Source organism: Phacochoerus africanus, chromosome 2 (genome assembly GCF_016906955.1).
Source record: "Phacochoerus africanus isolate WHEZ1 chromosome 2, ROS_Pafr_v1, whole genome shotgun sequence".
Lineage (NCBI taxonomy): Eukaryota > Metazoa > Chordata > Mammalia > Artiodactyla > Suidae > Phacochoerus > Phacochoerus africanus.
Window position 1 is genome coordinate 30,430,855 of NC_062545.1, and position 25,860 is coordinate 30,456,714.

At 39.7% G+C, this 25,860-nt stretch overlaps 1 protein-coding gene across 6 annotated transcripts in view; it reads right to left on the bottom strand.

Moving 5' to 3' along the window:
• The window catches only part of EYA4 (EYA transcriptional coactivator and phosphatase 4), a 312,569-nt gene that overhangs the window by 248,770 nt on the left and 37,939 nt on the right, over positions 1–25,860 (bottom strand). Inside the window, exons 1-2 of one of the 6 annotated variants that reach the window (XM_047758377.1) lie at positions 22,201–22,381; positions 21,293–21,421 (exon numbers count right to left, since the gene is read on the bottom strand). The exons of 1 other annotated variant lie outside the window; for it this stretch is intronic. The gene's annotated coding sequence lies outside the window, so the exon portion shown is untranslated. Of the gene's footprint in view, positions 1–21,292; positions 21,714–22,109; positions 22,382–25,860 lie in introns of those variants that run through there. 4 more of the 6 variants (XM_047758371.1, XM_047758404.1, XM_047758396.1 and 1 more) reach the window with 4 other exon arrangements.

A 25,860-nucleotide genomic window follows, 5' to 3' on the forward strand; every position in this document is an offset into this window, starting at 1 on the left:
ACTGACTCACAGACTTTGAAAAACTTATGGTCCCCAAAGGAGACCATTTGGGGGGTTGGGGGAATGCACTGGGGTTGTGGGATGGAAATCCTATAAAATTGGATTGTGATGATCATTGTACAACTATAAATGTAATAAATTGGGTAAAAAAAAATTTTTAAATAAAGTGTATTATCCTCATCAAAAAAAAAAAAAAAAAAGAATCTAGCTCCTAAGTTTAGTATTCAACTCTTGAAACCCTCAAAGTCTAAAACATGGCTTGTTGGGGGAAATACAAATTTAGGGATTCCAAGTAAAGACTTCTGGAATGAAACTATGTGAGTCCTTGCTTTACTACTGGATAACTGTGCAGCCTTGGGATAATTCATCAACACCTCTACATGTAATTCTCTTCATCCATAAACCTAGGACAATAATCATACCTTATATTTTGTTAGGATTAAATGCAACCAAGTATTTCAAAAACGTAAGCCATTTACTAGTGACAGAATAAAAGAACATTTCTGCTTTTTTATTTCACTCTTCACACAGTGAATTTTAATTCATCTTTCATTTTTTCTATACTGAGGGAATATACCTATGCAATTTCTTTGAAAATTGTTTTTAACTCTGCTCAACTAAAAACTATTATATTAATCAGTTATTTCCAAGAACTAGAGGTTAGCAGGCAAAAGTCACTAGCCTTTGACCAATTCTCTGATTTCAACTTAGTTTTTCTAAAAATGAGTAACTATTTGATTTCTGATATCTTGATCAAATCACTAGCCTTTACGCCTTTTGATTTTGCCATTCAACATAACATCGAAGTTGGGATTGCTTTCTTTAGCAGTGAGAGATTGATGCTGCCAGTAACAGAATTATAGATGGGTACATGAAAGAGAAGGGAACACATTTTTAGAAAATAAAGCGTGAGAAAGGAATGAGCATTCAGAGTTAACGAGATGCTAAGAAGTCTTGAATTGGCAAAAGCAGGAGTAAAGTGCTACATATCTGTGAATAAATACAACTGGTTATTAGTTTATTTTGATAGCTTTAAAACACACAAAAAAAGAATGGCAAATGTGGCGTAACTGCAATGACACATCTGCTTTGAATTTCAGAAAAAATAAGAAACAGTGACTGGAATTAAGGAACAACTCGAAGGCTGCTGTGATGATCTAGATAAGAGATCAGGAGACCTTGAACTGATACGGTGGCTGAAAGAAGCCTGCAGAAAAGGTGCGTATGGGGGAAAACATGAAACACATATCAATAGGACATAGAAAATATACGAATGTACTACAACTGATAAGGCAAATGTAACTTTCAAGTGTCACACTTTGACTCTTGAGAAATTGGTGCTATAGAAAAGTTAAGCAGAAAAGATAAATTTGTGTGTTATTGTTTTTGTTGTCATTATGTTCATTCATGAAGATGGGCATAAAATAACGGTAAAAGGCAATGTGTGAAGGAGGAAGTCTGAGCAGTTTGCCTCTTTTACTGAAGAGGGGCTAAAAACAACTCAGCCCACTATCTGACTCAGCGAGGAAGCTTGTCATGTGATACAGCCTTTGAGAAGAGAATAGAAGAAAATAATTATCTGAGATAAATCAAACCATCAGCACAAATATAAATTCTAAATAATTACTGCATTGCTGGCATGGGAACCTTAAGCCAAAATATTAAAATCAAGACTGATCCAGAGACTTGAAACCTCAAGACGCCAAGGGATCAAATGAAACATTGGTGCATGGGACATGAAGGATTCTGAGAGGAAAATTCATCGAAATTGATAAACTACATCAGGAAATAAAACACAATAGAGACAACAGATGCAACAACAGGGGAACTGAAATTCAAAAATTGGATATTAAGGAAAATCTGAAAAATGTCATAAATAAGTATGCTTAAAACACTTAAAGAGACAGAAGGAATAAAAACAAAATTGAAAGAACCACACATTACAAATTATGAAAAACACACAAATTTTGAAAAGAACCATAAAGTGTTTTCTAAAATATAGCCGTTCAAATTTCAAAAAGGAAATCAATGAATTAAACAGCAGATTAGACTGAGCTAAAGAAACAACTTATGAAGTAGAGAGTAAAACTCAAGAAAGTATCCATCCTCCATAAAGAAGTTAATGAAAACAAAACCATAGCGATGACATAAAGACAAATGTATCTTTTCTAATCAAATTTTCTATATCACCAATTTCTCAGGAACGAAGGTGTGACACCTGAAAGTCATATATTTTTTTGGTGGGGGGGGAGGGGGAGAGGGGATCCAATATATAAGAAAATGCACATGAGATAAATATAGCAGTAAATTTCATTTACCTAGAGACAAATTACATGCTTGAATTGTGAATGTAGTGAATAATAGTTAAGAATTTAATTAAATATGATGCTATTTGCTTCCTAAAATTTGGGACACCTAAGGAGAATTTTATTCATCCATATTTTTGAAATGAGACATCCAAGAAAGTCTGAATACCTTCTTTTCTCTCAATAAATTTCCCTACAGCATCAGAGTATAAAAGGATTCCATTGGCTTTGTAACTGCATTAAAAGTAGGATCACATTTACAAAATCTGCCATTATAGTTTCTAAAAATCCCAAGAACCTTATAAATACTTAAGTTGAAAGAATGCAAGCCATAATACCTCAAATGAATTTGGTGCCGCAGTTCAATTCCGTGTTTTGCTTCTCTGCTACATGTTTTGACTTTAAGGGTAAACTTAAAGACTTAGAGAGATAGAGAAAGAATATGAAGGAAATCCACAGAGTCTTATGTAAATTTAAAGACTTAGAGAGATAGAGAAAGAATATGAAGGAAATCCACAGAGTCTTATTTCTTTGTCTCGGGATCATGAGGAGTATAGAAGTAAGTGGAGTTTGTTAACAGACTGATTACATAAGTTTGTAGATACAGTACTTAAAGATTTTTAGCTGTAGAGAATATAATTATCTACCTCTTTCCTTCTTTCAATTCTGCCTTATACATTAGTTCTAACAAAAAAAATCTACCTTTCAGGAGTTTCTGCTGTGGCACAGTGGGCTAAGGATCCAGCATTGCCACAGCTGTGGAGTGGGTCGCAGCTGCAGACAGGATTCAATTCCTGGCCTAGGAACTTGCATATGCCAAAGCTGCAGCCAAAAAAAAAAAAATTCTACCTTTCAGAACTTCCCTTCTGGCCTGCCCAGAAGAACCATAAAGCAGAAACTAAATCCTCCTTTCCCGTGAACAGCACGCTATTACAGATATTAAGAGAGTCCTATCACTCATGTCACCCCTAAATCTTTTTTTCCTCCAGTTAGGTACCCCTGGTTAATAAGACCACATCTTTAATTTTTAAAAGTCTTTGTTTCCCAATAAGAACTGTGGAGGAATTCAGTCAACCGCAAGAGCATAACTGCCTAGAAAATGCATTAAAGGGAAGGTAGATAGGAAACAGGTCATAGTACATCATTATTTTTAAACCATTCAATTATAAATTGACATTAGATTAATACAGATGGGCATTAATATCTACCAAGTATCCCATTCATACCCAGACAGAAACGGAAAGGAACCCCCAGCAAGCTGAAATAGAAATGAATACATTTTCAAAGGGGTAAGCACGGTCCTTTGAGAAAGGTCCTAAGGGTTTTGTTTGTTGCTGGCTTAACACTGAATTATTCTTCAGAAAAAAATTAAAGAAAAAAAAAAAAGACTACGGTTTAAACTGCAGGAAGGTTTGGTTTGCCTAGGACTTAGCCATGCCTGGGCCTGACTGTAGAATCGCTGGGTTCAGTTCCCAGGGCTCCAAGTGCTCTGGGGCCTCAAGACTCTCTCGGGAAAGAACTCTTCCCGAGGAAAAGCTGGTGCACCATAAAGCCTGAGCCCAGTCTGAGTCCCAAGTCTCAGGGCTGCAAGAAAAGAATAAAGAAACCAATAAACCAACAAAAAGCTTGTTGACTACACTCTCCAAAGATGAGTGGGAGGGCAGATGGCATCTGTGTCCTCTTTGGATGCTGTGTGATAGGGTGCTGTGCTCAGGGAAGGTGCAATTCTTTCCTCATCTGATGCTACTTTGTGGCACCAGCTGTTCAATCAAGGAGAAGTGACGTCTGACTCCGAGAGACTATGTGCTTTTTATACGTGACTTTTAAAACTTGGAGAAAACAAAAATGAAGAGGGTAAAGAAAGCTTAGAAAAATACTGATAAACCTGGTAAGAAAAAGACCACAGTGGATAAGAATTTAAAATGTGAGACTTGAGACTCAGTAAGATGAGAGAAGAGCAAAATAATCTGCCTCCTTTTGATTCAACTAAATATAAATCCACTGGTAGTAGATTTGTGAACACTGGTGCCTTCCATATTTTTGATGAGTGCTGTGGCTTCTCCTGGTCTGTAGTCTGCTCCAGACCTAACTGGGGCTTCAGCCAAGTTCTCGCTGAAACATCTGAAAAACCGTAATAGCTACTGAAGAGGCTTCAGATGCTTCTCAGACACTGCTGTGGCCTGCATCTGAACAAGCCAACTTCGTCTTTAATGCCTTAATTTTTTTTTTCATGGTCATCAAAAAGAAAAACACAATGAGTTTCTTTAAAGGAAATATTGAAGATACACAAATGCAAAATACTCTTGTTCCTCTATTAAGACCGTATCTTACAAACATATGGTTCCCTCTATATCATGTTTGAATGAATGAGCAGATAAGTAAATAAGGAAACACTCCTAAAGGCACATAAAATCAGGAAATAGACAACTTTAATTTCATGAAGTTTCAGACTGAAGCAGGCAAACAAAATCAGAGATTTCCTCGTCTGCCATGACTCAGTGCATGGCTTTGGGAAAACCTTGTAATTTCTCCATACTTCAGTTTCTCACCCTATAAAAGGAGTATATTACTTGAAATTTAATTCCCTCACAGCAGTGAGCGTTTTGATTCAACATTTATAAAAGGCTTTTTAGTGTCCCTGATTAATAGGCAAAATACTGTGGTAGCTGTATAATCCGCTTTCCAAAAAGCATAAAGGTAACTGGTAAATCAGATGTAAAATAATACTTTACTTGAGAAATAAATACCGGTCACATGCATTACTTCTCCATTCCGTTTTCTAAGTAATAAAAATGACTTCTCACAGAAAAAGTATCAAATTAATGTGCAAGCCAGCTGAAGTGTTATCATCACAGGCTTACCTTCATTTGGGGGGAAAGGCAGTTGTTTTGTTTTTTCAGACCGTCCCGCATGTTTATATGGTAAAGTCAGGAATGCTGGGCTTGGGTTTGAAGGCCTCTAGCGTATTCATTGGTTTCTGGCATTCTAACGCACTCTACTCTTATAACCATAAAAGTACTCTTGAGTGCTTCTGGAAATATATAACAAATCCTTAATCAATTTAAGACTGTTTTAACTGCATACATGAAATTTCTTGGGAGGAAAATGTTAGCTATTCTACACACATATAGTACTTAGGTTAGCAAGAGAGTTCCTTCTCAAAGGCACAGAGCGGTCTCCCCGTAGTAATATAATTTTCAGTTTTATGTGCCTAAGTCCTATTGAATCCCTTAGAATAACAGGAAATTCTGCAGGAAAAAAAAAAAAACTCACAAAAATTGATAGCCATATTTATCCACTGCTGAAGGAATAAGTTAGCTCTTTTGAGTTGACTTACTCTTTTAAGGCACTAGGTAACCACTAAAGGTTATTCGCCAAAAACTTAACTAACCAGAAACTTTTAAGAACTGAATATTCTAGAGACAGGCTGGTCTAAATATAAGACTCTATCAATAAAGCCAACTGATTAATACACTTCGTTTTAAACCTTTTGTGTCATATTCCTTGAGCCAGGACTTGAGTAGCCATTCTCTGGATTTTGATGCATTAATGTTAATTTTCACATTAAACTTATTATAACATGTCACAGATGTACAAATCAGAATACTGATAAGACACAGTTGGCATTCTGACACGTGGTAACATTTAACAACACACGTTCAGAATGGAGTGACTTCATTTATAATAATATGATGTCTATGCCTTTCTGAAATATGTTTAAAAGCCATGGTAATATATGGAGGGTGCTCAGAACTGTGCCTGGCACAGAGTTGGCTCCTCACAGAATAATATCCAATTTCTCATAAATTCTCCTCAACAATATCAGAGTTAAGGCCATTTCTCCTACTAATTACTACAAATATTTTATGGAGCTAAGTAAAAACACCTCATGAATATTGTATACACTGCGTTTTTTTCTTCCCACCAATTAGTCTAAGAACTATGAATATGTATAATAATCACTCATATGACAGAGTAGTAACAATTTTTAAGTGAGATATTCACTCCCTATAACACAGATTTGTTACATGTGTGGTCAACAGAATTATTTGCTCTTATCAGTGAACTCTCCCAATTAGTGTACAAGCCTCAAGGAAATCTACTACTATAAACCTCCTTACTAACCAGAACACTAAAAACTGCAATGGTCAATAAAGCATAAAATTTTATCCTTAGCTTTGAGGACTAAGAGGTAGGCATCATCACAGGGATACAAGGTTTTATAACCTTTTCAGAATGTATTTTGGCACCATTTAAGCAAGATGCACACACTCTTTCATCTATTAATCCCACATTCAGAGTTTTATATATAGGAATTTGGGGCAGATATACAGAAAGATATACAAAAATCATGACTGCAACATTCTTTATAACAGTAAAAACCTGAAAGCAACCTAAAGATATATCAAGAAGGGAAAAACTCTAAGTATAAAACATTCATACACTGAAGAGAAATACCTCATGATATGAACTAATGTGGAAAAGTATTCAAAATACAGCAAATCAAGAGCAAATTTTAAGACAACTGATGATCCATTCTGGCTTAAAAATATAAAATAAAAATACATGAGATCCTCATGAAATTCTTACATTTACCCATGTATAGAAAGGAAAAAAAAAGTCTGAAAGGAAGTACTTTGACTTGATTTGTGGGAGATGCAGGAGATGGATAAAGTGAGGGACATCTACTTTTTTATTTTAAAGATATCCACACTTTTAAACTTTTTAGTCAAATGTAACATACACACAAATATGCAAATCAAAAGTAGACAGCTGACAAATTTTTATCAAATCAATACCCCCTGGTCACAATCAATCAGACTAAGATAAAGGATACTGTCAGCATTGCAGAAGCCTCTCTCCTTGCCTCTTCCAGCCAAGCCCTTCAAGGGCACCTCTTATCATATCTGTTTTAATATGGAACACAACATATGGATGACTTTTATCGTCTCTTTGTTTTTTAAAGGCTGATTTAAAAAAAATCTTGCTTCAGTGGCATGAAGGGCCTTTTTTTGGACATTAAATACACTCAACAGTGTATTCGAATAAATCAATAAATATATTGATCATTTTCAGTGTCTTTCTGGTGTACTCTCAGTTATTCCTTATGACAATTCCACGTGACAAGTACTGCTATTAGCCCATTAACACACGCACACAGGCGGCAACTATGGCTAAGCAGCTCAGTAAATAACCTCCCCAAGGTTACACCTCTGCTGAGTGGCTACAGGGCCCAGATGGATACACACATAAAGACTGTCCGAGTCCAGTATCTGCAACTCCTTGTCAGGCTCAAACAAAGAAATATAAAGGCAGCAAGCTGTAGAGCTGGGAGCACTAAACTCTGAATAAATCACTTAATGTTTCTAATCCAGTATTCATTTGCAAAAGAGTGAGGTTAAATTCCCCTTCTGATCTGAGTCTCCGATAATAATGTGACCTATTAAAATGCAGAGAAAATAGGCTTCATCACAATGCAATGCAATCACATACTGCATTCAGAAATGACTCATACGAGGAAATAAAACCACAATTTTCAAAACTATTGGAAACAATAATTTCAATTTAATGTTATTTTTGGACACAGGAGGGGTTTTTTTTTTTCCCCTAAATAAGCAATTTGGTGGTTTTGAAGGGTCTTGCTCATCTTTTTCTGTGGAAAGTGCCTGAAAACAAACCACGAGAAACGAAACAGAAATGTTTCTTCCTAAGTGGTGCCTGAAAAAAAGACTGCATTTCTCTCACCAAAAGGCCACATACTCTTTTCACTGATATCTCTAGGATTGTTGGGCCTTCTCCCATATTTTGAAACACTGACCTAAACAAATACAGAACATGCTCCCTCGCAGATGAAATCTACAATTCTGAGAGGTAACAATTCTTCAAAATAACATGACATGTATCTCCACAGAAATCAACCAAAGGGGCCGAAGTTCACTTCCGGAGGAAAGTGGAAGTAGAACCGCAATCTGCCTTTTCGATTCCAATGTATTCCAAATACCAGTTGATGCCGGCCCTATCTTTTTTTTTGCTAGAGTACCAGTAATACTTTGGTACAAATGAAGCTTTAAATAAGTCAGAGTGAAAAATAACCAATAAACAAACTCCCATGACCATGTGCAAAAAAGAGTCCGTTTTCAAACACAGAAACAGGATTCCTTCTACATAGCTGTCTGGTTTGGGATCTATGTCCTTTGAAGACACACAGGGACTAGGGCAGCTAGTGTATTTCCATGAGTACCCCAGGCACAGGGGCTACAGAGGGGGAAGGACACGGTCTCCCCCCTCAGGGACTGTCTAGAAGACAGACTCACACATAATTAGCCCCAGTACAATGTGCTTTTATGTTAATAGCCCAAATAAGGTGCCACAGTATTACGGAGAGAAAAGAATTAATCCTGCCTGAGCCTTCGGGAAGGCTTCCCAGAGGAGGTGATGTTTGAGTTAAACCTTGAAAGAGGAGTAATTTTTTTTTTTTTTTTTTTTTGTCGAGTTAGGCAGCAAAAGGAAGAGGCAAGTAGGTTAAGGGAGTTGAGGCAGTGGAGGACAAGGGTGGCAAGAATATCTCAGGGAAAGAAAAGGAAATGCCTAATTGCATTTTATGTCACAGAGCATTCATAAAAATAGGTAAGTCTTTGATTCATATCCACTGTACAAAGAAATCAACCTGAGAAAACAGATACGTGACTTGTGCTCTCGGCAGGGTGAGGGGGTGGGTTCCCTGATTTATGAAACCAAGAAGTGTTCCTTTGGAAAAACAGAATTTCTGGTTTACTAGCTGTTCTTCAATGACTAAAGGGCTACCAGACTTCCTGTTCAATGTCAGGCATCAAGTGCCCGGATGGACTCAAGGCTTGCTATGCCTTCTTTGGACTTCATGTCAATGCGTGGAGCAAAAAACTCTCCTCCACTCTCTGAAAACTCATAATTTAAGTCCTTGACTTATAACTCCCACCTAACCCCCCTGGAAGGGCCTCCCTCTGTCACTGGGTTACCCAGCACCCACTTCATCTCTCTGCCAACAAGTAGCTGAGAAGATGTCGTCGTCTTAGAAAACAGAAAGATATTTTTGGTTACTCACATATTCATAGCCACTTTTCCCCCTTAAGAATATATTTCAAAAACTAAAGCACAAATCAAAGGAAAGACAGAGACAGATAGATGGGGGACGGGGGGGACGGGGGCTTGTTTTCAAGTCCCTCTGCCCTGCCTGCCTGAGCATCAATTAGTAAATGATGTGAAATCCCTGGGTCTGTCTGACTGCTTCCAGGTAACATGATTACCTGCTTAATACAATTAAAGTCAAGTCACTAAATCAGACAATACATATGTGTAGAATTTCAAGTATCCTTATAATCACTAGTGAGATAAAAAAAAAAAATCTATACTGTTTAGACCTCATAGGACTATCAGTCTAATCATGTATTTATAATATTGTTTCATACTTCAAAATAATTTTCACATTCAACGCCAAACTCGTGTAGACAAAATTATCCCCTCACACTTGTTAGTGTTTTATGTTCCCGTTTTGTTCTTCTCACTAATTTTTGAAACATCTTTCATACACACCTAAACTAGGCAAAGGGCAGATGTAGTACTCAGACAAGTCACATCTACTTACAGTCAACTGCATATCAATTCATAGACAAAAGGTGAATGTCAAGATTAAACCTATAGAATGAGAACATAAGCTGAGGATCCCATAAGTCAATCAAAGGAGTCTTTACACACAATAGGTTCACTTTTACATTCTTCAAACTGTACCAATATTATCAAACTCAAGATCCTGAAATCGTGGCACAAACTGAAAGCTAAGACACACTTTGTTTGAAACGTTCTCATTACAAATGAGCAAATGACTTAACTGATAAAGTATTCTAATCTTCAGCAGATGTGATTATAGATAATACTTTGACAGCACAGACTAAAAAAAGTAAAAACAATTCTTATTGCTAAATATGTGATTATAGATAATATTTTACTTTTGACACTACAGACTAAAAAACATAAAAAAAGTTCTTATTGCTAAATATTTATGGGAAAGACAAGGAACTGTCATTATTAAAAATGAATCAAACATAGCTATTAACAAGGAACAGTAAGAATAACTTTTAAAATAGAATAACCTTTAAAAAATCACATAGGTGACTCAAATAAATATATACTTCCAACCTACTTTCCTAAGTATTCTGCTCCTCCTACTCATATATTGTGTCCAGAAAAGGAAAATATGCTGATGATAGTTAATCTGTATAAAGCTATCTGTAAAACCCCTCCTTATAAAACTTATCTATCAACACAGACCAGTAAGAGTGGTTTGATAGTTGTGTTTAAACTTAGGAGGAAGGGGAGTTCCGGTCATGGCGCAGTGGTTAACGAATCTGACTAGAAACCACGAGGTTGCGGGTTTGATCCCTGGCCTTGCTGAGTGGGTTAAGGATCCGGTGTTGCCCTGAGCTGTGGAGTAGGTCGCAGAGGCGGCTCGAATCCTGTGTTGCTGTGGCTCTGGTGTAGGCCAGTGGCTACAGCTCCAATTAGACCCCTAGCCTGGGAACCTCCATATGCCGCAGGAGCAGCCCTAACAAAAAAGGAAAAAAAAAAAGAAAAGAAAAGATAAACTTAGGAGGAAGGTATGAAGACTCTCCACACTTGACTGAAAGTAGAACAATCCTCTCATGCAAGATGCCTAGGAAGATTTTGACATAATGTATCAAGTAATCTTAAGATCGACTTTGGCTGTGGGTTCTCAGCAGGAGGCAATTTTGCTTCCAGAGACCATCTGGCAATGTCTGGAAAAGCTGTTATACTAGGGGGAGGGTGCTACTGGCATCTAGTGGGTAGAGACTAAGGAAACCGCACAACACCCAGCAATGCAGAGGGTGGCTACACAGACACCTCCACAACAAATTATCCAGCTCAAAATATCAGTGATCAGACTTTGAGAAGTACTGGTTTAAATACACCGAGGGATTCAGGCCCAGGAACAGTAGTAGGATCTTTTTTATTTTCTTTTAGTATATACAGATGCACCTGGCAGTACTTCCAGGGAAGCAGTAACGTCCCCTCCTTCCTCAGCCCCACTCTGCCATACTGTCACATTTGAATCCAAGGATCAAATGATCCAGTCTGGAAACAGAGATGCTAATGACCTCCTACTGTCTCTGCAAAGATAAGAGTCACAACTATCTTTTTTCTTTTTATTAAAGTTAGTTCATTTACAGTGTCGTGCCAAGTCTTGCTGTACAGCAAAGTGACCCAGTCACACATATACATATATACATGCTCTTTCTTGTATTATCTTCCATCTTGGTCTATCCCAAGAGACTGGACACAGTTCCCTGTACTATATAGCTATCTTTAATGTTATCTTTTAAAAAGTTTACACTGAGTACAAGATCACGGCCGACTGAGAATTATACAAGCTCTTATAATTGGTGCCTTCAGGCTGAAAAAAAGCAATGGGGAAAGCAAATACTGGCTCTATAACAAGAGTACCACAATCAAATGTTTTTATAGGCGCTTAGAGTAGCTGAGGAACTGCACAGACGCAAGGCTTTAAAGATCTAGATTACTATATGTGAAAGTATTTGGTAAAAGAAATGCTGTCCAATGTAAATGACCCAAACTGAGTTTTCTAATGTCTTCTCTTTTGGCTCCAAATACAGCCTCAGATTTGCCAAGATCACCCCGGAGTATTAAATTTGTATTTGAACCCCTGGGGACTCATATTAAGGCCCCCAGTCTATGACCCCAAAAAGGACTTTCAGCTCTAAGTGTCTCTGGAATGTTTTGGAAAGATACTCCAATGGAAGGAACACAATCATATCCATAATGTCTAGGACTCATATCAGACACTATTCTAAATGTTTTATATATATTTGTTGAATCCTCATATGAACTCCATGAAGGGTGTTCCCTATTACACATGAGAAAACTGAAGCAAAACCAGTTTACATAACATGCTCGTCATTACAGAGTCACTAGTGTCAGAGCTGGGGTTGAAGCCCAAGCAGCCCAGCTCCATATTCTTTGTACTTGACCACTGTATTACAAAAAGCAGTGGGACCCTCAGATTTCAAATACCAAGAAATACCCACATCTCCAGAGATCTTCAGTGTCCTTGGCTTATCCACTAGATTACTGATATCCCAATGATCATGTGCAAAATAAATACATCTCTATATCATCACACCCACACACATAAGCTGGGCCTGGATTCAGAGATGCAGTTCTACTGGATTAAGACCAAAAATCCCTAAGGTTGCTCTTAAGGCTGTCCTGACTTGTAATGGTCACAGCTGTTCCTGCTGCTCCCAATACTGATGGCAGAGACTGTCCAGTGCCACCTGCCTTCATCCCCATTTCCTTCTCTCAATAGGAATTCACTGTCCCCTATCTACTGGAAATATAGAATGGCAAATACTGGTCATAGCCTCAGTATATTCTCCACCTACAGCAGGATTTAAACTCACATAACCTACTCCATTTCAATGTGGCAAGTGCTGAGCTCAAGATGGAAACTGGGTGTTTGGGGAATAAAGAGAAAAAAAACATCCAACTCAGCCTCTGGTGATCAGAGGAGGTACCATTTTGCATCTTGAAAAAGAAGCAAAAGAGGGAGTTTTGGAGGAGGGAAAAGATCTCTTCCAGTAGAAAGAACCACCTGCACCAAGGAATTAAGTGAGGGGGGGGGGGTTCCCACTATGACTCAGCAATTAAGCGGGGGAGTTCCCAGTATGGCTCAGCAGGTTAAGGACACACGTAGTCTCTGTGAGGATATGATTTCGATCCCTGGCCTTGCTCAACGGGTTAAGGATCTGGTGTTGCCTCAAGCTGCAGTGTAGGTTGCAGATTCGACTCCAATCTGGTGCCGTGGCTGTGGTGTAGGCCGGCAGCTGCAGCTCCGATTCAACCCCTAGCCTGGGAACCTCCATGTGCCGCAGGTGTGCCCTTAAGAAGAAAAAAAAAAAAAAAAAAAAGGAGAGAGAGTGAGAGAGAAATGAAGTGGAAATGACCAGGGTGTATTTGAGGACTGCACTTTTCCATGGAGCTGGAGAAGAGATTTCTTGTGAATGGCTGGTGAGAGGTGAGAGGGGAAACTTGAGCAAAGTCCTCAGCATGAAAGGCCCTGTAGGTCTTGCTAAGAGTTTTGGAATTTGTCCTATGAGCAGTAGAGAATTTTTTTTTTTTTTGTCTTTTTAGGGCCACGCCTGTGGCATATGGAGGTTCCCAGGCTAGGGGTCTAATCAGACTGTAGCCACTGGCCTACACCAGAGCCACAGCAACTCGGGATCCGAGCCGAGTCTGCAACTTACACCACAGCTCACAGCAACACCAGATCCTTAACCTACTGAGCAAGGTCAGGGATCGAACCCACAACCTCATGGTTCCTAGTTGGATTCATTTCCACTGCACCACAACAGGAACTCCTGGAAATCTTTTTTTAAGAATTCTAAGTCAAGGAGAGACCTTCTAAAAATTGTGAATAAAGATGGTTGAACATTCTCAGGATGGGAAGAGAGTCATGGAAACAGATCCTGTACAGACCACAGTGGTCCCCCAGGAGAGACAGTCAAGATATCACAACCATACACTTTACAACAAAGACAATATGACCAAGTGTGTGTAGGACAAGTGTCCCCTAAAGCTAACATGATAATCTGAGGATTAAACCTATGAACTCGGTTACCAGGGTTAACTCACCAGGTTAACCATAATGGTGTGTGCCAAGAAAAAGTAGACCTCATCAGAATAACAGACTGAAAGTCCCAAAGTCTTCAAAATTTTCCAAAGTGGAAAATTTCTACTCGTTTCACTACAATTTTGGTACCTCTTCTGCAACGCTGCTAATGAAAATGCATTTAATAAGCATGTACCATGTGCCCAGAACTTTGCTAGGTATTTTCCTGAATGAAGTTTTTAAAAACTCAAGTTGATAACTGAGAAGACAAAACAGATCTAAATTGTCTTCTCGGGTCAACTACAAAAAACGAAACAGTAGCGTCATCTTAATATCTGAAGTTCATGCACAAAATTTCAATAGCACTGATGTTCTTGACCTACTCACTGTGATCTGCATTTTTAAGTTACCTACTAGAAGCACAACTGGAGATTAACTGAAAATCGGCAAAAGGAAATTTGAACATGCCTCACCCACCTTTGATTAAATTTAGCTAGCATTACTTGATTCATCATCATATGTAAATCCATATTTGCATTAAAATAGAACATTTTAAGTGAAAAGAATTAGCTAATTCAGAGACCTGTGGACTCTCCGCATCGTCATTGCTTTCAATATACGGACACCTGAAGTTAGAAATAGTCAATCTCTTTGTTGGAACACTCAGGTCTTTTCAAATCTTCTAACATGAGGGAGTTTGGAGTCAGAGGTGAAATGCAATGAATAGATCCCTCTGCTGGGGATATGCAGAGGCTTGTGAATTGCGTACATGACCTTGCGGAGAATAAGCCTTCCCAGTATATCGTGCACCTACTTGATTAAGGATAGAATTTCAAATTTAATGCTATTGCTTTTGTGAGTAGAATTAAACTTAATGGTATATGAATGTAAATTTTTATGATTTAATTGGAGCCTTTCATAAGAAATGTCCCTTTCATTTTAAAAAGGAAGGAGGAAAGAATAACAGAAACAGGAGCAATGATTTACCTGGAAATCTAAGGTCAAGTCAATTTACGCCACTGCTGATGTTTCTTCACAGTCTTTAAAGGAAAAAAAGATGCTCTCATAAAACAAACCTTTGCAGGTACAAATCCTATGTGCCTTATTCAAATCTGCAATTCTATGTGGGAAACATTGTGACTTTTTATTTTTCTCAGAACTGAACTAAAATAAAGTTGCAGATTAGTTAATAAGAATATTCAGGTTACCCTAGGGTAAACCGACACCCCTTTTGCTAAGGAATTATACTGGAGGATATTTGAGAGTTGTTTATTTTTCTGTTTTGGGTTTTAGCAGATGACACACTAACATACTTTAGCAGATACCCCAAATTGACCCCTTTTGTTAGAAGACTGGTTTTTTGCAATCTGGATAACCCTTACAGAGATAGATGGAGGCGCCAATGGTCAGAGGACAGCATTGGTGAGTGATTCGCAGGCCACCCATGTCCTGTGTCACTGAAGGAGGCAGCGGATGTTTCTCTAGTGGGCATAGTGTCAGCCTTCTCTTGGACAAAGGGATCAGTTGCTAAATACGTAAATCCAAGTGAAAACCACTGCTTCAGTGAAAAATGCATTAAAGTCATAAAACTGATTAGCAGCAGCAAAACTAACATGCTCACCTAGAGAAAGCCTTAAAAATGCAAAGTAAGTTGAAAGTATTTCTGAAATATGAGTTCATTAAAATTTAAACTTGCCTAGAGTCATCACACAGTCCTCATTAGTTGGCTCAATATGAGCATGCAGATCAACCAGCGTTCAATCTTAAAACAACAGGACAAAAACTGTAAAATGGATAACATCATTCTAAAGGATGAGGCCTGAAAAGCAAAGCACAATTCTACAGGGAAGCTGAATATTTAAAAGGTCTGGACGTACGTTCTTGACACCTGGGAAACATTCTAAAATACCAGTGTCTCCAAATGTAGTCATTTGCCATCCACCTTCATGATTTTGGCTATTTTAGCCAAACACTTGTTCACTGTTACTTAATATGCTTCTTTAAATAGGTGCTTTAAATTTTTTTCCTGCTTCAATCCTTTTCTGGTCTTGCCTTAAAATAAACAACATTATCCAGGAAATTATAAGTTTAATATGAAATTTCACGTATTTTCCTAATATCCTTGGCAACACACATATAACTAACACTATCAAAATAAAATGTTTGTTTGGTGCCACCTAAAAGGAACTCCTGGATGACTGGTGGGAGCAACTACCTAACGCAATGTTTAAGGACAAGGGATCTGGGTTCAGGCTGCAGAGCTGAGATCCTGGCTCCGCTCTACTGTATGCTTCAGTCTTCTCATCCATAAAATGAGAATAATAAAAGTACCTAATTGATGGCACAGTTGAGAAGAGTAAAACTGTCGAATCCACATAAACACCTTCAAGTGTTTTGCAAAAAGTTAAATCGTAGGTAAATGTCAGCTATGATATGATGATGATGATGACTGACAATGAAAATAATGATTAATTACACAGACAGAAAGGTCACCATTACACAACAACTGAACTGACAAGTTTTATTTTAAAATATACTTTAAGATCTGAATATACTTAAGAACATATACTTTGGATATGAGATTTCAAGACGGCTAGTCTATATTGCTTTAAAGCAAGGTCACGTTGAATACATTCAAGTGTGTTCAGAGCAATCAGATTTTGCCTAAAAATTTCAATCTAAAAAAAAAAAAATACCTGTGAAAAGATATTTAAAACCCCTAACAGGATAATATGGTTCTTTCTTTCTCTCATGGCCCAGATCTACATAAAAGTTTACCTACTGTACACACATAAAAGTTTTTTAAACATATGAGTTGTTCTATTAAAACATTTCACATGGGGGACAAAAATTAGAATTCCGGACATTTTAACATGGTGTTACTCTTCATCAGCCATGCACCGAAATCTCAGGGTGAGAAAAGGGCCAGACCACTGCTGAAAGTATCGAATATCAAACTATACTATTATGTCAGTGCCCTAAGATCAATTAGCACCTTTCAATGACAGAAAAGGTTACAGTGAGACGCAGAGGTACACTTTCTGAAACTGTTTTAAACCACCATATAAATGTGGTTTTGATAACTCCAAATGGTTTCTATTTTTAAATTCATCTGTTTCATCTTTTCTTCAGGAAGAGGGAGAAGGAGTTAGGGGACTCAGGGTAGTGGTATTTATTTTCAGTACCACTGGACTAGTAGAAACATGGATGGGACAGGTTAAGAATCACAAACTTCAAGAGGAAAATGGCGAATCACCAAGGCCTATCCTCATGTGCAGAGCTACAAGCAATATTAGGTGACAGGAATGTTTACAAAGTCTTCAAACCTCTTAAAAGTAATCAGAGTTGCTTAGACTGCTTCGGAATATGGGATTCTTGTTTATTTTCTTCCACTCAAGTTCAAACTAAGTGAAGCCAAGTTCAGCTCCACGTATAATTTTCAGCTCCACGTATAATTTAATGACTATTCTCTTCGGTGTCCCTCACGGTAAAACACATCTAACTGCAAAACGCAGTCTCACACATACTGCAATTAAATACACCACTGCATCCCACACACTGCTAAAGCAAGGGCCCGAAAGAGCATGCCACTTCTTAGACCATAGGGAAAAATTCATGAGAGGGGCAGGTACTCTGCAAAGTCATCCTATTCCTCCCGGGTGTTGATTGCACTCACCCAGTAACTGTTGTAATAAAATCCCCCAGTGGTAATTTCTGAATACAATTAGTTTAAGAGATTCTACAGGGAGACACGCAGGAGAGTTTAGAATATGGAAGAATAATATCCACTTGAAAAAGAAACTGTCATGATTATATTCTCACTGAAAACAAAAATAAGGTGTTTCATAGATGGTCTGTTCAGCTCTTCAATGAGAGGATTCGGTACATCTACTTTTGATAGCACACTCTTCTGTTTGTTTCTTAGATGAGTGATCTGAAATATTTACAACCAGACAGTACCTAATTTTAGGTTTTAAGTGCTTTAACAGCTCGGTGAAATATGACCAGCAGCTGCAATACAGAACTATGGTGAATAAACTTCTTATAAAGGGGGGCCTGTTTTTACTGAATGTTCAGTGTTCCTGCATTTACCCAACAGAAAAAGAAAAGATAATGAAAAATATAATAAATACTTGCATTCTTAAATTACTTAACATTTCACTAAGTCTTGAAAAGGATTATCACCCCTCTTCTTGAATTCTGTATAGAAAAAAGTGAGCTTCCACAGGGTGAAATAAGTGTAATTTTTATTATTTGAGAGTTAGAATGTGAACTTTCCAACATTCTGGCTTCTTATAACAATAGTGATGTTTTATCTACTTTTCTAAAACTTCAGGATAACTTAATTTTGCTGCACAAAGTTTTTAAAAATGAAAAACCAAGCCACATAAATCTATTTTTAGACATGGCATCAGTCATTTAGAGCTTGCAACAGAGATTGAAAACATGAAACTGGACACTCTATTTCCCGTGGCTATGTAAAATCTATTTACACCTCAAATCCATAATATAAATAAAAAAGAAAGTCTAAGAAATGGAGGTCTTATTTTTCTTTTGTTTAACTCAGAGGTTTCTTAAAAGGAAAAATAAATTACAGCAAAATGACAAACTACTAAGCTGCCAGTCTCCTCCCCCAAAGAGAAACTTTTATGCAAAGACAACTGGCTTCTATAAATCCTCCAGAATGCAGCATCTGTATTTCTTAATAAGAATAATGATTGTTTTAATAAAAATTTCTTTTTATACAAATCTTAGGGTTCAAACAATTTTTAACTTGAAATAATACTTAAAATAAATATTCTGTAAATATGTACATGTGTAAAATTTTTCACTCTGTAAAGGAAAAGGGAAGTGTCTAACATCTAGTAAAATACTTATTCATAATAAATGAATAATGAAGTATATCCTTTTATTTCAGTTATAACTGTGAAGCAAGCTCTATTATGGTGGCTTTAAAAGGGTAAAGCATACTACTCTCAGGTAACTGGCAAAGGAAAACTGGCTTTTGAAAAATCTATTGATTTTAGACATTTACTTATTATGAAAGACAAGGAGATAGCCCTAATAATCAGAAAAAAAAAACAGCTTTCAAATAATCTAATTATATTACTTCCAAAGCTGCAACTGTCAGAGGTTTTAACTGTCTTATACAGTCACTTCTAAAAAAATGGTTTAACTCTGACTGGCTTACAACCTTTAATGAGGTGGAACAAACTATTTTTATGGTTTATAATAACAGCAAAAATGAATATAGTTCTATCTGCATTTGGTACTGTTGCCATAAAAATCAGATTCTGGCAGTCCAGCTCCACACAAAATAGTTTGCCTCTTCTTATCACTGCTATCTACTTCTCAGGATAGTGTTATAACACACCCTACTATGGATCAAATATTTTGTTTTAGGAATCTCTCCCCGCTCTCTTTCGTGGTTTTTTGGTTCTTAGCTAGCGATTGACCACAAATATTTAAAAAGAAAAAAATAAAAATAAAAGGGACCGTTTCTGCTTAAAACCTAATTCTACCCGGGAAAGGTTATCAAGCAGAATCCTAGTCCTGAAGAGGTTTTTAAAGTAAAACCCAAAACAACCCAACTGGCAAAAAACCATCCTCAGTTTTCAGTACTGTCACCTACGCGTAAATCAAACTCCAAGAGCTACAGAAGCTGAGCCCCGAGGTCCTTAAACGCTCCTATGACTCCCACCTAAGTCCCTCAGGAGCGCGCACTGAAACTGACAGACGCCCGAGAGTGCAAAAAGTGGCCGCGGATAAGAAGAGAAACAAAATGCATATTGGAGAAGATATGTTTAGCTCCATCAATTACGTTGATCCCAGGGTGCCAAGCCAAAAGGGGTAAGGGAGAAAGAAAACTGTTAAGTATGAGCTCTTAATGTGAAACCTAACCTGTTGGTTCTCTTAGGTATCAGATTTTGGAAGTGTCTGGAATGACAGCCAGGGAAGCAAATTAATGGCCAACGGCCCACTGGGTTTGAACACGAGACTCCTGTTACCTCCTCACAGATCAAGTACACAACACACACGCACACGGAGGTGCTCCACGTGGAACTGCTCTGAAACCAAAACACACGCCCCGTCGCTATTCTGCACCTTGGCAGAAAGGGCTGAGGGACCAGCACCTTCCTCCACCGCCCTGGAAGTAGGATTCATGAATGACTCTTTGGCCGCTGGGCAGTACAGGGGACAGAAGCCCGCGGCAAGGAGAGAAAAGATCGTCTCCAAAAGACACCCTTCTACATACACTCACCCAAAGCACAAACCCTATTAGTTTTCAAAGGAAGGGGAAAGAGAGGTGGTGGTGAACGGGGGACGCAGCCACCCCAGATAGAGAAGGTATGACAAAAATTACACTGCGCTCCCTGGTTTCGCCACCGCTCTGCCGCGGCACTTGGTCCCCAAATTCCCTAATAGCTCCAAGCTGCTCTGAATAATGTTTGCAAAACAATGAAACATCTCGAAAGTGCTACTAAACGAAAGTTCTGGCTGCTGTGCTGCGAAAAAGAAAATAAGCACACAAACGATCTACTTCCAAATCTCTCTAAACGACACTAAAGCCGCGAACCGTTTCAAGTCCCACAACCACCCCAGACGCAGCAGGCATTGGAAAGAGAAAATCTGCCTCCCCCCCGCCCGGTCCCTCCGTTTGGAGAAGTTATAATCCCTCCGAGGCATCCGCGTCCCGGGCCAATGAACGCGAGTCCTCTGAAAAAGGGGCCTCTCGTTTCACGGACCCTGGCAAACTGCAGGAGACATTCGGTCCACGCCACATAAAAACTATTAAAGTGGGACAGCCGCAGTTGAACAGCTCGGCTGGTGCCTCGAGATTAGAACACAAGCAGGAAACGTACACACGCACCCAACACCGTGAAAACCCCAGGCGCCTGGGGCCCTCCATGGGATCCGGGTCAGCATACTTGCGTCTGGCTTATCTAGGGGGTCGTCGCAAAATAATGCCACAAGAAGGATGCAAGGGAGACCCAGGGGCTCCCGCCTCGCAGAGGCGGGAACCGAGTGCAGGTATAGAGTGGTGCACCCTGTTCCGCGGGGGCTCCGCGAGGGGCAGAAAGGCGAGGCCAGGGGCCTCGGGGCGTCAGGGCATCCTCCTGGGCAGAACGCACCCTTTGCACTCCGAGCCGCCCAGGCCCTGGGGCAGGCGGCTCTCCGCCACCAAGCGACCACCGGTTCGCTGGCGCCCACACACCTTCCCGCTGTGCACGCGCTTTCCCGGGAGAATCTGCAAGAAGATCCCTCAAACCTGGGCCCCGGGACAGGGGTAGGAAGAGGCACTCACCTCTTCCTCCTGGATCGCCTCCGGATCCCGAAGTTCAGATGTCTGCCCCAGCAGCGGATCCCTGCGTCGGTATTTAGATATTTATTCTCGTTCCTTCCAGGGTCGAAGTTTCCCCTTAGCGCTGTGCCTCTGGTGAAAAGAGGACATCCCCTTCGGCCACCCCGCCCCCCCACAACAAATAGCGTACACCAGTGGGGGAGAGACGGGGCGGGGGGAGAAGCCGGCTGCGAGGGGGAGGAGGAAAGGAGAGGAGCCAAAACTCCTGATCGACGACAGGAGAAAAAAAAAGAAGAAAAGAAAAAGAGAGCGCGCGCCCAGCCACCGCGGTTGCCAGGGCCCAGCTTTTCCCCAAGCTCTTTCCCGCTCCGAAAGAGGAGCGACAACTTCACGAGGCCAGGCTAGAAGTTTTGCGCGGAAGCGGGGAGCGGCGGAGCGTGCGCCGCGCGGCGGGCAGCCTCGCACTTGCGCGCGGGGTGGGGGCGGGGGACGCCGCTGCCGGAGCCCGCGGCCACTGGAGGCCGCCGGGGCCCCCACCCCACCCCCCGAGACAGGCAGTGGGGGGCGGCGGTGCGCGGGGAAGCGACTCCCGTTTATTCGACCTCGGACGACTGCCTGTTGTCATCGTTTGCGGTCCCGCGTGGGGACCGCTCGGGACCCTGAGCGTCCCCGGTGGCGCCGCGGTAATCTCCGCGCCCTCCGCGCCGCCCCCACCCCGCCCCCACTGGCCTGGCGCCGGCCGCTGCCACCTCCCGGCGGAGGGGAGGGACTCGCGGCCGCACTCCCCTCCCCAGACCAGGGAACCGCTGTCTGTCCCCACCTGCTTCTGCCCGGCAGCCCCCAAGTTGTCTCTAACTCCGTCGCTATCCGATCGCCGGGTGTCCACCGCTGCTGGACTCCTTTCCACTTACCCCAGGGGAGGAGACTGAAGGAACTTCGCCTACTTGCAACAACGTAAAGTAAAAAGCACCCCGCGCCAGACTAGGGAGCTTTCTCTGAAGGGAGGAAATACCCTTTTCGATTAAGCTGCATGTGAGGCACCAGTATACAGCCTGGGGAGAAGCTGTGCTGGGAAGGGCCTGGGCCCCTTCCAGCACCGGGCGCAGGTATAGGCATCCCTCCCAGACGCCCAAAGGTCAGGCTGCGACGAGCGACTTCCAAGGCAGCGTCAGAGCTTCCCCAGGCACATTGCTGAAGTGACATTTCATGCGTAAGCCTTCTGCGCATGCATTATGCACCCACGTAGGATTTCATATTCTGTATGCTCACATGTGGCTATTACAACCAGAGACCTCAGCGAAGTAGACAATAAACAGTACATAAAGTTTGCATCCGTTTAATCCCTCTTCGTAAAACCTATTGTTTAACACAAGAACATCGTCTTTAGTTGTCACACTGATTATAAATATTTTAATTCATTGAGAACGTATTGAGTGCCAGTCATTACACTCGTCACTTATGGTACCTGTGAGTTCATGTACCATACTCTATGATGATTATTTAATCCTGTATAAAAGATAAACTGAGGCCAGAAGAAACCTAAGAAATATTCCCAGAAATAAACCCAGTGGTCTCGAAACACAAAGCCTATCATTCAACAAGCAACCCCCCTCACACTGCCTTAAATGTGACCTGAGCGATTACAAGTTAACTGGTAGAAATTACTCCCAAAGAAAATTTAATTTTAATATAGTATCAACTGGATATTCTGCACAAAATTCAGAAAAAAATTTTCACCCTCTACTTCATCTTAGTCTTATGCAAATGCCATGAACACTAAGTTCAAAAGCAAAAACAAATATTGAATATTTGTGGTTTCCACTTATTTTTTAATTAGTGGGGGCATTACCTACAGTTTTTAACAGGCAATGGAAAAGGTGAGGTTGTAAATTTAAACTGATAAACGTGCTTATTGCTGCTCTCATCACTCACTGGGCGTTCTTTCCTGCAGATTTATTTTGGAGGGTTTAGGCATTGCCAGGCTTAATGTTTCCTTTTCTGGTCTCAAGGTAAAAAGGTTTCTGGCTGCGGGTTTGACGCAAAGAGGATTTGGAGCATGATCTAGATCCCATTCCGGCCTGAAGAAGATGCCAGTTAATATATACTTAAGAGAGAAATACCAACGGGCAGATTTAATTAACTTGGCAGATCTTACTTTCTCCATTTTACAGGTGAGAAAAAAAAGGGCTCAGAAATTTTAGCAATTTACTAGTAAACGGCAGACCAGGCAGACCTAAGATTCACACCATCCTCTGTGTAACCCCAAAGACCACTCTTTGCCACTGTGATGCTACTATTATTCGAGGTAGCAGTAAGAAAAATAGTAATTATTTTTAGTGCAGTTCATATCTTGCAGACAAAGTGTGCAATTTAAATGTTTTGGGAATCATTCATTGTCTAGGAATGCTCAGTGGCTACAGTAATTATGTAAAATTAAGTACAATACTGAATATAATATTTCCCTCATAAGGCCACAGATTTTTCAATTTCATTTTGGTATGAAACATTTTGTTTTAGTTTGCCCTCTAAATACAGGTGAGATGATGCATAATTTGGACCAAATAAAAATTTATACTTTAGTACAGCAAAGTGTTCACACAAGTATAATCTTTGTGTATGTTTCTTTACTCCCTTCTAAAATCATATTTTCAGCAATACTGATCTTGCTTTCAAGTTCCTTTGCTCCCACATCATTTTTATACATCTACATAAGAATATATGTACAGAAGTTATCCAAGAAAACATCAGAATTGCATCGCAATATTAGTTATTCAACTTCTTACCACTGCTTTCAGATCCATCTACATAGTCTTAAATAAACATTTGGATTCCACTAGGAGTGATGTAAACTGTCACATTTTCAGTCTACTTTGAAATAAGTCAAGCATAAAAAATGCAAGAATTTTAAGGTTGTACAGGCAAAAATATATTGCTTATTTAAACAAGGCATTATTTCAGCTTTTCTACTGAATACCACTTTTGTCATTGTTGCCACGTCTCGGTCGTATTATTGACTTAATATTTTTCTTTAAGCTACTTTCATTAAATAAGTTTATCTGATAAAGGAAACTTTTATCATCAGCATAAATGGCAAACCCATATAACTTGCCGTGAGTAGAAATGGCCTTGCAAATGACTCTTTTTTATAGAAATAAAAATTATGTATCCTGTCCCACGTAAAACTGTCTCACACACCAGTCTGAAAAACACTGGTTTAGAGAATTACATTTCTCATGTCCCTTGGGCTCTCCAAAACTTATTTTCAGCTATTCCTTTTCCATTACTGTAGAGAAATGTGGAGTTCAAAACTCTTTTTTATGAAATTTAAAATTATGTTATTAGTCAATGATTGATTTCTTTGCCTAAAATATACTTGAAGTATCTGAAACTGAAATGTCTTTTTAAAATTAATTGGTATTATTTTTCTTACTACCTTATTTGTGGTAAAAGTCAAACCATTCCTAAGCCCACAATTAGAAAACAAATTACTCTCAGGAGAGACAATAGAAGTTAGTCATTACTCTTCACCCCCACCCCCCAGCCCCAACAAACACTGAGTTTTAGGACCTAGTCACCGAAAAAGAAACTTTCCAACTGTTAACACCATGAAGTGGCAGCATCTATTGGCTCAGTCTGGTACTGCAGCAGTGCTCTACCAAAGAGAACTAGAGGAAAAAGCAGATCAATAGAGAGAAGTTCAAAGAGCCTAAAAGGACAGGTAAGGAGGAAAATTCTGAAGTCCAAAAGCTGCTAGAAAATTCTAGCAGTGATTCAGAAACACTAGCAGGTCCTCCAGGATGTGAATTAGGCCATCAGAATATCTATAAATGTTCAACTTCATCTGAGAAAGGACATTTGTTATGGGGGAAGAAAAAAATGTGACTTTGTAGTGAAAATCAGTGGAAATAAAAGATTCTCTTGCTAACAATTCCTTTAACCACGCCTTCTGGGGCAGGATGCTCCTGCAGTTACCATCTACTATTTGTTTACTTTTAAACTGTGCATGGCACTATTTTGGCATTGGTTTTATGTTAAGTCAAACAAGCAAAGCCCTCTATGAGCTCATCATCTAAAACTTAATTTTTATTTTAATTGATTTTAAAGGAACCTTAAAGGAACCATTCCATCACTTTAGTAAGAACAAACTTGAGGCTAAAAAATGGAATAAGACACTGTTACCAAACCAAGTTCGTGTGCCCGATGCACAGTGAAGCCAAACAAACTGAAACCTTGGAGACTGGAGCAGAGAAAGGTTTATTGTGGGGCCAAGAAAGGAGAAGGCTCGTGTTCAAAAATTTCCAGTTTCTTGAAGGGGTTTTGGGGGGGATTTTTATAGGCAAATTTGGGGGTGAGGGCTACTGGGTGTGTGACCAGTCTTCTGATTGGTCAGTGATGAGGTAACAGGTGCTCAGCCTGAAATTCCCGTCTTCCACTGGGGGAGGTGGGGCGGGGGGAGGCGCTTAGATTCTGTAGAAGAACTGAAAGGTATTGTTATGTATATTCCTTCAGGAAAAACCAAGACCTTGTTTTCATCACCGCACTCTTATTTCTTGATGGTTCCTCCTTTGTTT